The sequence below is a fragment of the Phyllobates terribilis genome, unplaced genomic scaffold, assembly GCF_046119375.1.
Source record: "Phyllobates terribilis strain yellow unplaced genomic scaffold, ASM4611937v1 Scaffold_63__1_contigs__length_7903474, whole genome shotgun sequence".
Taxonomy (NCBI): Eukaryota; Metazoa; Chordata; class Amphibia; order Anura; family Dendrobatidae; genus Phyllobates; species Phyllobates terribilis.
The window spans coordinates 2,933,083-2,945,433 of record NW_027362823.1 but is presented as its reverse complement, the minus strand read 5'-3'; the positions used below and the strand labels follow the sequence as shown (position 1 = coordinate 2,945,433).

At 45.2% G+C, this 12,351-nt stretch overlaps 9 non-coding genes and 1 pseudogene across 9 annotated transcripts; all 10 read right to left on the bottom strand.

The window, feature by feature from the left end:
* Positions 1-543: 543 nt before the first annotated feature.
* Positions 544-734, bottom strand: LOC141192684 (U2 spliceosomal RNA). Its single transcript, XR_012265994.1, has one exon. It is a non-coding gene; the product is annotated as a U2 spliceosomal RNA (small nuclear RNA).
* Positions 735-1,849: 1,115 nt separating this feature from the next.
* LOC141192683 (U2 spliceosomal RNA) lies at positions 1,850-2,040 on the bottom strand. Its single transcript, XR_012265993.1, has one exon. It is a non-coding gene; the product is annotated as a U2 spliceosomal RNA (small nuclear RNA).
* A 1,115-nt stretch (positions 2,041-3,155) lies between these two features.
* LOC141192682 (U2 spliceosomal RNA) lies at positions 3,156-3,346 on the bottom strand. Its single transcript, XR_012265992.1, has one exon. It is a non-coding gene; the product is annotated as a U2 spliceosomal RNA (small nuclear RNA).
* Positions 3,347-4,461: 1,115 nt separating this feature from the next.
* On the bottom strand, positions 4,462-4,649 carry LOC141192582 (U2 spliceosomal RNA). Its single transcript, XR_012265947.1, has one exon. It is a non-coding gene; the product is annotated as a U2 spliceosomal RNA (small nuclear RNA).
* Positions 4,650-5,451: 802 nt separating this feature from the next.
* On the bottom strand, positions 5,452-5,543 carry LOC141192638 (U2 spliceosomal RNA; annotated as a pseudogene).
* A 1,115-nt stretch (positions 5,544-6,658) lies between these two features.
* LOC141193094 (U2 spliceosomal RNA) lies at positions 6,659-6,849 on the bottom strand. The gene has a single exon (XR_012266392.1). It is a non-coding gene; the product is annotated as a U2 spliceosomal RNA (small nuclear RNA).
* Positions 6,850-7,964: 1,115 nt separating this feature from the next.
* Positions 7,965-8,155, bottom strand: LOC141192681 (U2 spliceosomal RNA). The gene has a single exon (XR_012265991.1). It is a non-coding gene; the product is annotated as a U2 spliceosomal RNA (small nuclear RNA).
* A 1,115-nt stretch (positions 8,156-9,270) lies between these two features.
* On the bottom strand, positions 9,271-9,461 carry LOC141193095 (U2 spliceosomal RNA). Its single transcript, XR_012266393.1, has one exon. It is a non-coding gene; the product is annotated as a U2 spliceosomal RNA (small nuclear RNA).
* Positions 9,462-10,576: 1,115 nt separating this feature from the next.
* Positions 10,577-10,767, bottom strand: LOC141192680 (U2 spliceosomal RNA). Its single transcript, XR_012265990.1, has one exon. It is a non-coding gene; the product is annotated as a U2 spliceosomal RNA (small nuclear RNA).
* Positions 10,768-11,882: 1,115 nt separating this feature from the next.
* LOC141193034 (U2 spliceosomal RNA) lies at positions 11,883-12,073 on the bottom strand. The gene has a single exon (XR_012266333.1). It is a non-coding gene; the product is annotated as a U2 spliceosomal RNA (small nuclear RNA).
* Positions 12,074-12,351: the final 278 nt, after the last annotated feature.

Sequence of the window (12,351 nt, the reverse complement as noted above, 5' to 3'; positions counted from 1 at the left end):
TAGTCTGCAGGCATTAAATGAAAGAAGTCAGTGTTCCAGCAGAAGGAGACAACGTTTCAGAAAAGGCATTGTAGCAAACCAAAAAAGAAATTTTAAGCGCAGCAGAGTAACCAGCGCACATACCTGTTAGCTCAGGTGAGTTTAAAAGGCTGCTGTTGATAACAAGGGCATTTGCTAAATAGATGGTGTGTGTGCAACAATATACTGAAAGGTCAATTATATTGTGCAGCTTATCTCACCACCTGTAGTTATTTAGGTGAAAGCTCCAAAATGCTTGCCTAATATGTCTGTTTATCCAAAAGGAAGTAAAAAGGGAGAGCTAGAAAGATAGCATTGCATCACATTACATGGCAATGCAATGCACAGTTGCTGAAGTTGAACCAAAATGAGCTTGTAATCTGGCTTCTGCAACTTTGAACATGAAAAATCCAATGAGGAGAAGAAAAGCAAAGCCAAAGAGTCCATCCCAAAATCCGACAAACAAGCAAAATGAACAAAAAACATTGAATTCAATTCTTTCTGATTTTAGAAACTGCATTAAAGAAGGGGTGCACCGGTCCTGGAGATACTGCAATACCAGGTCAATGCGTGGAGTGGACAGAGCAAGCTCTTTTTCCATCTCCCTGTTCTAAAAATCCATTTAATATATGGTCCCCAGATAGGGGACGTATCAGATATTAAACTGATAAGAACAGATACTACACTTGATCTTAGCCAAAAGGCCGAGAAGCGATAACCAGAATTGGTTTCAAACTACGGAGCCACCCAAGGATCCTGAAAAGTCCATTTGTGGAGATGAGCTCCTGGACTCCCGTTAAGAAGACATGTTGTCAACCTCTAGATCCCTTACATGCCTGCACTTTTCGGCTTGCTGCTGCTGCAATCCACGCGTTTTAGATCTGCATAACTCCACCTCTTTAAACACAGCACCTTCACCCCCTGCTGTTCCCACCCGCCTCAACACTGTTGGAAGGGAGGAGAACCAATTAAGGCGGGGGGTGGGGTGGAACGAGCAGCTGTCTACCCTTAGCAGGAGGGCTCCTGATTACATACCTCTCCTGCTGCTGCTGCTGCTGGCTGTCCAGCAGCAGACTGAAGGTGGCTGCTGCTGTGCACAGGTATATAAAGGCTCAGAGCCTATTATGACACGCGCAGCCAGCGTTCCATTGCCACATTCCATCTACTGCAGGCAGGATACCTGGCTGGCTGAATGTCGCTGAGAAGCTCACAGAGACCGCCATAAGCAACAGTTTAACAGAATGCCACAGACTAATCAACCAAACTTTTTGGGTTGGGTTCTCTTTTATAGTCTGCAGGCATTAAATGAAAGAAGTCAGTGTTCCAGCAGAAGGAGACAACGTTTCAGAAAAGGCATTGTAGGAAACCAAAAAAGAAATTTTAAGCGCAGCAGAGTAACCAGCGCACATACCTGTTAGCTCAGGTGAGTTTAAAAGGCTGCTGTTGATAACAAGGGCATTTGCTAAATAGATGGTGTGTGTGCAACAATATACTGAAAGGTCAATTATATTGTGCAGCTTATCTCACCACCTGTAGTTATTTAGGTGAAAGCTCCAAAATGCTTGCCTAATATGTCTGTTTATCCAAAAGGAAGTAAAAAGGAAGAGCTAGAAAGATAGCATTGCATCACATTACATGGCAATGCAATGCACAGTTGCTGAAGTTGAACCAAAATGAGCTTGTAATCTGGCTTCTGCAACTTTGAACATGAAAAATCCAATGAGGAGAAGAAAAGCAAAGCCAAAGAGTCCATCCCAAAATCCGACAAACAAGCAAAATGAACAAAAAACATTGAATTCAATTCTTTCTGATTTTAGAAACTGCATTAAAGAAGGGGTGCACCGGTCCTGGAGATACTGCAATACCAGGTCAATGCGTGGAGTGGACAGAGCAAGCTCTTTTTCCATCTCCCTGTTCTAAAAATCCATTTAATATATGGTCCCCAGATAGGGGACGTATCAGATATTAAACTGATAAGAACAGATACTACACTTGATCTTAGCCAAAAGGCCGAGAAGCGATAACCAGAATTGGTTTCAAACTACGGAGCCACCCAAGGATCCTGAAAAGTCCATTTGTGGAGATGAGCTCCTGGACTCCCGTTAAGAAGACATGTTGTCAACCTCTAGATCCCTTACATGCCTGCACTTTTCGGCTTGCTGCTGCTGCAATCCACGCGTTTTAGATCTGCATAACTCCACCTCTTTAAACACAGCACCTTCACCCCCTGCTGTTCCCACCCGCCTCAACACCGTTGGAAGGGAGGAGAACCAATTAAGGCGGGGGGTGGGGTGGAACGAGCAGCTGTCTACCCTTAGCAGGAGGGCTCCTGATTACATACCTCTCCTGCTGCTGCTGCTGCTGGCTGTCCAGCAGCAGACTGAAGGTGGCTGCTGCTGTGCACAGGTATATAAAGGCTCAGAGCCTATTATGACACGCGCAGCCAGCGTTCCATTGCCACATTCCATCTACTGCAGGCAGGATACCTGGCTGTCTGAATGTCGCTGAGAAGCTCACAGAGACCGCCATAAGCAACAGTTTAACAGAATGCCACAGACTAATCAACCAAACTTTTTGGGTTGGGTTCTCTTTTATAGTCTGCAGGCATTAAATGAAAGAAGTCAGTGTTCCAGCAGAAGGAGACAACGTTTCAGAAAAGGCATTGTAGCAAACCAAAAAAGAAATTTTAAGCGCAGCAGAGTAACCAGCGCACATACCTGTTAGCTCAGGTGAGTTTAAAAGGCTGCTGTTGATAACAAGGGCATTTGCTAAATAGATGGTGTGTGTGCAACAATATACTGAAAGGTCAATTATATTGTGCAGCTTATCTCACCACCTGTAGTTATTTAGGTGAAAGCTCCAAAATGCTTGCCTAATATGTCTGTTTATCCAAAAGGAAGTAAAAAGGAAGAGCTAGAAAGATAGCATTGCATCACATTACATGGCAATGCAATGCACAGTTGCTGAAGTTGAACCAAAATGAGCTTGTAATCTGGCTTCTGCAACTTTGAACATGAAAAATCCAATGAGGAGAAGAAAAGCAAAGCCAAAGAGTCCATCCCAAAATCCGACAAACAAGCAAAATGAACAAAAAACATTGAATTCAATTCTTTCTGATTTTAGAAACTGCATTAAAGAAGGGGTGCACCGGTCCTGGAGATACTGCAATACCAGGTCAATGCGTGGAGTGGACAGAGCAAGCTCTTTTTCCATCTCCCTGTTCTAAAAATCCATTTAATATATGGTCCCCAGATAGGGGACGTATCAGATATTAAACTGATAAGAACAGATACTACACTTGATCTTAGCCAAAAGGCCGAGAAGCGATAACCAGAATTGGTTTCAAACTACGGAGCCACCCAAGGATCCTGAAAAGTCCATTTGTGGAGATGAGCTCCTGGACTCCCGTTAAGAAGACATGTTGTCAACCTCTAGATCCCTTACATGCCTGCACTTTTCGGCTTGCTGCTGCTGCAATCCACGCGTTTTAGATCTGCATAACTCCACCTCTTTAAACACAGCACCTTCACCCCCTGCTGTTCCCACCCGCCTCAACACCGTTGGAAGGGAGGAGAACCAATTAAGGCGGGGGGTGGGGTGGGACGAGCAGCTGTCTACCCTTAGCAGGAGGGCTCCTGATTACATACCTCTCCTGCTGCTGCTGCTGCTGGCTGTCCAGCAGCAGACTGAAGGTGGCTGCTGCTGTGCACAGGTATATAAAGGCTCAGAGCCTATTATGACACGCGCAGCCAGCGTTCCATTGCCACATTCCATCTACTGCAGGCAGGATACCTGGCTGGCTGAATGTCGCTGAGAAGCTCACAGAGACCGCCATAAGCAACAGTTTAACAGAATGCCACAGACTAATCAACCAAACTTTTTGGGTTGGGTTCTCTTTTATAGTCTGCAGGCATTAAATGAAAGAAGTCAGTGTTCCAGCAGAAGGAGACAACGTTTCAGAAAAGGCATTGTAGCAAACCAAAAAAGAAATTTTAAGCGCAGCAGAGTAACCAGCGCACATACCTGTTAGCTCAGGTGAGTTTAAAAGGCTGCTGTTGATAACAAGGGCATTTGCTAAATAGATGGTGTGTGTGCAACAATATACTGAAAGGTCAATTATATTGTGCAGCTTATCTCACCACCTGTAGTTATTTAGGTGAAAGCTCCAAAATGCTTGCCTAATATGTCTGTTTATCCAAAAGGAAGTAAAAAGGGAGAGCTAGAAAGATAGCATTGCATCACATTACATGGCAATGCAATGCACAGTTGCTGAAGTTGAACCAAAATGAGCTTGTAATCTGGCTTCTGCAACTTTGAACATGAAAAATCCAATGAGGAGAAGAAAAGCAAAGCCAAAGAGTCCATCCCAAAATCCGACAAACAAGCAAAATGAACAAAAAACATTGAATTCAATTCTTTCTGATTTTAGACACTGCATTAAAGAAGGGGTGCACCGGTCCTGGAGATACTGCAATACCAGGTCAATGCGTGGAGTGGACAGAGCAAGCTCTTTTTCCATCTCCCTGTTCTAAAAATCCATTTAATATATGGTCCCCAGATAGGGGACGTATCAGATATTAAACTGATAAGAACAGATTTTTTTTTTTTTTTTTTTTTTTCGAAAGCCCGAATTCGTGTACAAAACCCGAGTGCGCTTAAAAAAGTGACAAGTGCCACAAAAAAAGTGCACTAGGATGCTGGTCTTCTTGAAACCCTCTCCAAAAGGAGAAGGGTCCCCCAAACCATTCCCCATCCCTCCGAGCCAGAAGGCCACAGCGAGGAACAGGGACAAATAGCCACCTCCAGCCGGAGCCAGAGGCGACCCAATCTTACCCCCAATACCTGCCCGAGTTCTCACCCGAGCAAGGCACTGGGAGCCAAAGACTGTGCTCCCCTCCCGGAAGAGGGGAGCCAACAACGCTCTCCTCCTGAAAGAATAGAGCCAAGGGGGTTCAGGGGGGAGCGGAACCTGATGGCCACACACTCCCCCCCTAGACCTGCCAAGAGAGGAACCCGTAAGGGAACCGCATCCCGACAAAATCCTAGTAAGGACGTGGACACACGTGAAAAAGTGGACACACAGTGACAAAAAAAAAAAAATTAAATAAATAGTGAAGGTTTCACAGTATAATACTGCCCGGACCTTCGACCGGGAATTGAAAAATTCCCCATCCTAAGGCCACAAGGCCCGGAATAAGGGTGTGTGTGAAGAAAGAAATATTGAAGTGCTAGTGCAAATGTGCCATAAACTCAAGTGGGGTTCCCAATCCCAGTGAGTTAAGGCACCCCAGGGTCACCACTCCTGGGGCACTTCACACTTCGGGCTTTCGATCTTCCCCGGCCCAATGGCGTCGATCCTGGAGGGCCATGCTTTCCACCAGATGACTATATTAGCCACCTGGCGTACTAACAAGCGCCTAAACCCCAGTGTGCATAATGTATCAATCTACTAGGGCGGCCAACATCCAAAACCGCCTTTTCGAAAGATACTACACTTGATCTTAGCCAAAAGGCCGAGAAGCGATAACCAGAATTGGTTTCAAACTACGGAGCCACCCAAGGATCCTGAAAAGTCCATTTGTGGAGATGAGCTCCTGGACTCCCGTTAAGAAGACATGTTGTCAACCTCTAGATCCCTTACATGCCTGCACTTTTCGGCTTGCTGCTGCTGCAATCCACGCGTTTTAGATCTGCATAACTCCACCTCTTTAAACACAGCACCTTCACCCCCTGCTGTTTCCACCCGCCTCAACACCGTTGGAAGGGAGGAGAACCAATTAAGGCGGGGGGTGGGGTGGAACGAGCAGCTGTCTACCCTTAGCAGGAGGGCTCCTGATTACATACCTCTCCTGCTGCTGCTGCTGCTGGCTGTCCAGCAGCAGACTGAAGGTGGCTGCTGCTGTGCACAGGTATATAAAGGCTCAGAGCCTATTATGACACGCGCAGCCAGCGTTCCATTGCCACATTCCATCTACTGCAGGCAGGATACCTGGCTGGCTGAATGTCGCTGAGAAGCTCACAGAGACCGCCATAAGCAACAGTTTAACAGAATGCCACAGACTAATCAACCAAACTTTTTGGGTTGGGTTCTCTTTTATAGTCTGCAGGCATTAAATGAAAGAAGTCAGTGTTCCAGCAGAAGGAGACAACGTTTCAGAAAAGGCATTGTAGCAAACCAAAAAAGAAATTTTAAGCGCAGCAGAGTAACCAGCGCACATACCTGTTAGCTCAGGTGAGTTTAAAAGGCTGCTGTTGATAACAAGGGCATTTGCTAAATAGATGGTGTGTGTGCAACAATATACTGAAAGGTCAATTATATTGTGCAGCTTATCTCACCACCTGTAGTTATTTAGGTGAAAGCTCCAAAATGCTTGCCTAATATGTCTGTTTATCCAAAAGGAAGTAAAAAGGGAGAGCTAGAAAGATAGCATTGCATCACATTACATGGCAATGCAATGCACAGTTGCTGAAGTTGAACCAAAATGAGCTTGTAATCTGGCTTCTGCAACTTTGAACATGAAAAATCCAATGAGGAGAAGAAAAGCAAAGCCAAAGAGTCCATCCCAAAATCCGACAAACAAGCAAAATGAACAAAAAACATTGAATTCAATTCTTTCTGATTTTAGAAACTGCATTAAAGAAGGGGTGCACCGGTCCTGGAGATACTGCAATACCAGGTCAATGCGTGGAGTGGACAGAGCAAGCTCTTTTTCCATCTCCCTGTTCTAAAAATCCATTTAATATATGGTCCCTAGATAGGGGACGTATCAGATATTAAACTGATAAGAACAGATACTACACTTGATCTTAGCCAAAAGGCCGAGAAGCGATAACCAGAATTGGTTTCAAACTACGGAGCCACCCAAGGATCCTGAAAAGTCCATTTGTGGAGATGAGCTCCTGGACTCCCGTTAAGAAGACATGTTGTCAACCTCTAGATCCCTTACATGCCTGCACTTTTCGGCTTGCTGCTGCTGCAATCCACGCGTTTTAGATCTGCATAACTCCACCTCTTTAAACACAGCACCTTCACCCCCTGCTGTTCCCACCCGCCTCAACACCGTTGGAAGGGAGGAGAACCAATTAAGGCGGGGGGTGGGGTGGAACGAGCAGCTGTCTACCCTTAGCAGGAGGGCTCCTGATTACATACCTCTCCTGCTGCTGCTGCTGCTGGCTGTCCAGCAGCAGACTGAAGGTGGCTGCTGCTGTGCACAGGTATATAAAGGCTCAGAGCCTATTATGACACGCGCAGCCAGCGTTCCATTGCCACATTCCATCTACTGCAGGCAGGATACCTGGCTGGCTGAATGTCGCTGAGAAGCTCACAGAGACCGCCATAAGCAACAGTTTAACAGAATGCCACAGACTAATCAACCAAACTTTTTGGGTTGGGTTCTCTTTTATAGTCTGCAGGCATTAAATGAAAGAAGTCAGTGTTCCAGCAGAAGGAGACAACGTTTCAGAAAAGGCATTGTAGCAAACCAAAAAAGAAATTTTAAGCGCAGCAGAGTAACCAGCGCACATACCTGTTAGCTCAGGTGAGTTTAAAAGGCTGCTGTTGATAACAAGGGCATTTGCTAAATAGATGGTGTGTGTGCAACAATATACTGAAAGGTCAATTATATTGTGCAGCTTATCTCACCACCTGTAGTTATTTAGGTGAAAGCTCCAAAATGCTTGCCTAATATGTCTGTTTATCCAAAAGGAAGTAAAAAGGGAGAGCTAGAAAGATAGCATTGCATCACATTACATGGCAATGCAATGCACAGTTGCTGAAGTTGAACCAAAATGAGCTTGTAATCTGGCTTCTGCAACTTTGAACATGAAAAATCCAATGAGGAGAAGAAAAGCAAAGCCAAAGAGTCCATCCCAAAATCCGACAAACAAGCAAAATGAACAAAAAACATTGAATTCAATTCTTTCTGATTTTAGAAACTGCATTAAAGAAGGGGTGCACCGGTCCTGGAGATACTGCAATACCAGGTCAATGCGTGGAGTGGACAGAGCAAGCTCTTTTTCCATCTCCCTGTTCTAAAAATCCATTTAATATATGGTCCCCAGATAGGGGACGTATCAGATATTAAACTGATAAGAACAGATACTACACTTGATCTTAGCCAAAAGGCCGAGAAGCGATAACCAGAATTGGTTTCAAACTACGGAGCCACCCAAGGATCCTGAAAAGTCCATTTGTGGAGATGAGCTCCTGGACTCCCGTTAAGAAGACATGTTGTCAACCTCTAGATCCCTTACATGCCTGCACTTTTCGGCTTGCTGCTGCTGCAATCCACGCGTTTTAGATCTGCATAACTCCACCTCTTTAAACACAGCACCTTCACCCCCTGCTGTTCCCACCCGCCTCAACACCGTTGGAAGGGAGGAGAACCAATTAAGGCGGGGGGTGGGGTGGAACGAGCAGCTGTCTACCCTTAGCAGGAGGGCTCCTGATTACATACCTCTCCTGCTGCTGCTGCTGCTGGCTGTCCAGCAGCAGACTGAAGGTGGCTGCTGCTGTGCACAGGTATATAAAGGCTCAGAGCCTATTATGACACGCGCAGCCAGCGTTCCATTGCCACATTCCATCTACTGCAGGCAGGATACCTGGCTGGCTGAATGTCGCTGAGAAGCTCACAGAGACCGCCATAAGCAACAGTTTAACAGAATGCCACAGACTAATCAACCAAACTTTTTGGGTTGGGTTCTCTTTTATAGTCTGCAGGCATTAAATGAAAGAAGTCAGTGTTCCAGCAGAAGGAGACAACGTTTCAGAAAAGGCATTGTAGCAAACCAAAAAAGAAATTTTAAGCGCAGCAGAGTAACCAGCGCACATACCTGTTAGCTCAGGTGAGTTTAAAAGGCTGCTGTTGATAACAAGGGCATTTGCTAAATAGATGGTGTGTGTGCAACAATATACTGAAAGGTCAATTATATTGTGCAGCTTATCTCACCACCTGTAGTTATTTAGGTGAAAGCTCCAAAATGCTTGCCTAATATGTCTGTTTATCCAAAAGGAAGTAAAAAGGGAGAGCTAGAAAGATAGCATTGCATCACATTACATGGCAATGCAATGCACAGTTGCTGAAGTTGAACCAAAATGAGCTTGTAATCTGGCTTCTGCAACTTTGAACATGAAAAATCCAATGAGGAGAAGAAAAGCAAAGCCAAAGAGTCCATCCCAAAATCCGACAAACAAGCAAAATGAACAAAAAACATTGAATTCAATTCTTTCTGATTTTAGAAACTGCATTAAAGAAGGGGTGCACCGGTACTGGAGATACTGCAATACCAGGTCAATGCGTGGAGTGGACAGAGCAAGCTCTTTTTCCATCTCCCTGTTCTAAAAATCCATTTAATATATGGTCCCCAGATAGGGGACGTATCAGATATTAAACTGATAAGAACAGATACTACACTTGATCTTAGCCAAAAGGCCGAGAAGCGATAACCAGAATTGGTTTCAAACTACGGAGCCACCCAAGGATCCTGAAAAGTCCATTTGTGGAGATGAGCTCCTGGACTCCCGTTAAGAAGACATGTTGTCAACCTCTAGATCCCTTACATGCCTGCACTTTTCGGCTTGCTGCTGCTGCAATCCACGCGTTTTAGATCTGCATAACTCCACCTCTTTAAACACAGCACCTTCACCCCCTGCTGTTCCCACCCGCCTCAACACCGTTGGAAGGGAGGAGAACCAATTAAGGCGGGGGGTGGGGTGGAACGAGCAGCTGTCTACCCTTAGCAGGAGGGCTCCTGATTACATACCTCTCCTGCTGCTGCTGCTGCTGGCTGTCCAGCAGCAGACTGAAGGTGGCTGCTGCTGTGCACAGGTATATAAAGGCTCAGAGCCTATTATGACACGCGCAGCCAGCGTTCCATTGCCACATTCCATCTACTGCAGGCAGGATACCTGGCTGGCTGAATGTCGCTGAGAAGCTCACAGAGACCGCCATAAGCAACAGTTTAACAGAATGCCACAGACTAATCAACCAAACTTTTTGGGTTGGGTTCTCTTTTATAGTCTGCAGGCATTAAATGAAAGAAGTCAGTGTTCCAGCAGAAGGAGACAACGTTTCAGAAAAGGCATTGTAGCAAACCAAAAAAGAAATTTTAAGCGCAGCAGAGTAACCAGCGCACATACCTGTTAGCTCAGGTGAGTTTAAAAGGCTGCTGTTGATAACAAGGGCATTTGCTAAATAGATGGTGTGTGTGCAACAATATACTGAAAGGTCAATTATATTGTGCAGCTTATCTCACCACCTGTAGTTATTTAGGTGAAAGCTCCAAAATGCTTGCCTAATATGTCTGTTTATCCAAAAGGAAGTAAAAAGGGAGAGCTAGAAAGATAGCATTGCATCACATTACATGGCAATGCAATGCACAGTTGCTGAAGTTGAACCAAAATGAGCTTGTAATCTGGCTTCTGCAACTTTGAACATGAAAAATCCAATGAGGAGAAGAAAAGCAAAGCCAAAGAGTCCATCCCAAAATCCGACAAACAAGCAAAATGAACAAAAAACATTGAATTCAATTCTTTCTGATTTTAGAAACTGCATTAAAGAAGGGGTGCACCGGTCCTGGAGATACTGCAATACCAGGTCAATGCGTGGAGTGGACAGAGCAAGCTCTTTTTCCATCTCCCTGTTCTAAAAATCCATTTAATATATGGTCCCCAGATAGGGGACGTATCAGATATTAAACTGATAAGAACAGATACTACACTTGATCTTAGCCAAAAGGCCGAGAAGCGATAACCAGAATTGGTTTCAAACTACGGAGCCACCCAAGGATCCTGAAAAGTCCATTTGTGGAGATGAGCTCCTGGACTCCCGTTAAGAAGACATGTTGTCAACCTCTAGATCCCTTACATGCCTGCACTTTTCGGCTTGCTGCTGCTGCAATCCACGCGTTTTAGATCTGCATAACTCCACCTCTTTAAACACAGCACCTTCACCCCCTGCTGTTCCCACCCGCCTCAACACCGTTGGAAGGGAGGAGAACCAATTAAGGCGGGGGGTGGGGTGGAACGAGCAGCTGTCTACCCTTAGCAGGAGGGCTCCTGATTACATACCTCTCCTGCTGCTGCTGCTGCTGGCTGTCCAGCAGCAGACTGAAGGTGGCTTCTGCTGTGCACAGGTATATAAAGGCTCAGAGCCTATTATGACACGCGCAGCCAGCGTTCCATTGCCACATTCCATCTACTGCAGGCAGGATACCTGGCTGGCTGAATGTCGCTGAGAAGCTCACAGAGACCGCCATAAGCAACAGTTTAACAGAATGCCACAGACTAATCAACCAAACTTTTTGGGTTGGGTTCTCTTTTATAGTCTGCAGGCATTAAATGAAAGAAGTCAGTGTTCCAGCAGAAGGAGACAACGTTTCAGAAAAGGCATTGTAGCAAACCAAAAAAGAAATTTTAAGCGCAGCAGAGTAACCAGCGCACATACCTGTTAGCTCAGGTGAGTTTAAAAGGCTGCTGTTGATAACAAGGGCATTTGCTAAATAGATGGTGTGTGTGCAACAATATACTGAAAGGTCAATTATATTGTGCAGCTTATCTCACCACCTGTAGTTATTTAGGTGAAAGCTCCAAAATGCTTGCCTAATATGTCTGTTTATCCAAAAGGAAGTAAAAAGGGAGAGCTAGAAAGATAGCATTGCATCACATTACATGGCAATGCAATGCACAGTTGCTGAAGTTGAACCAAAATGAGCTTGTAATCTGGCTTCTGCAACTTTGAACATGAAAAATCCAATGAGGAGAAGAAAAGCAAAGCCAAAGAGTCCATCCCAAAATCCGACAAACAAGCAAAATGAACAAAAAACATTGAATTCAATTCTTTCTGATTTTAGAAACTGCATTAAAGAAGGGGTGCACCGGTCCTGGAGATACTGCAATACCAGGTCAATGCGTGGAGTGGACAGAGCAAGCTCTTTTTCCATCTCCCTGTTTTAAAAATCCATTTAATATATGGTCCCCAGATAGGGGACGTATCAGATATTAAACTGATAAGAACAGATACTACACTTGATCTTAGCCAAAAGGCCGAGAAGCGATAACCAGAATTGGTTTCAAACTACGGAGCCACCCAAGGATCCTGAAAAGTCCATTTGTGGAGATGAGCTCCTGGACTCCCGTTAAGAAGACATGTTGTCAACCTCTAGATCCCTTACATGCCTGCACTTTTCGGCTTGCTGCTGCTGCAATCCACGCGTTTTAGATCTGCATAACTCCACCTCTTTAAACACAGCACCTTCACCCCCTGCTGTTCCCACCCGCCTCAACACCGTTGGAAGGGAGGAGAACCAATTAAGGCGGGGGGTGGGGTGGAACGA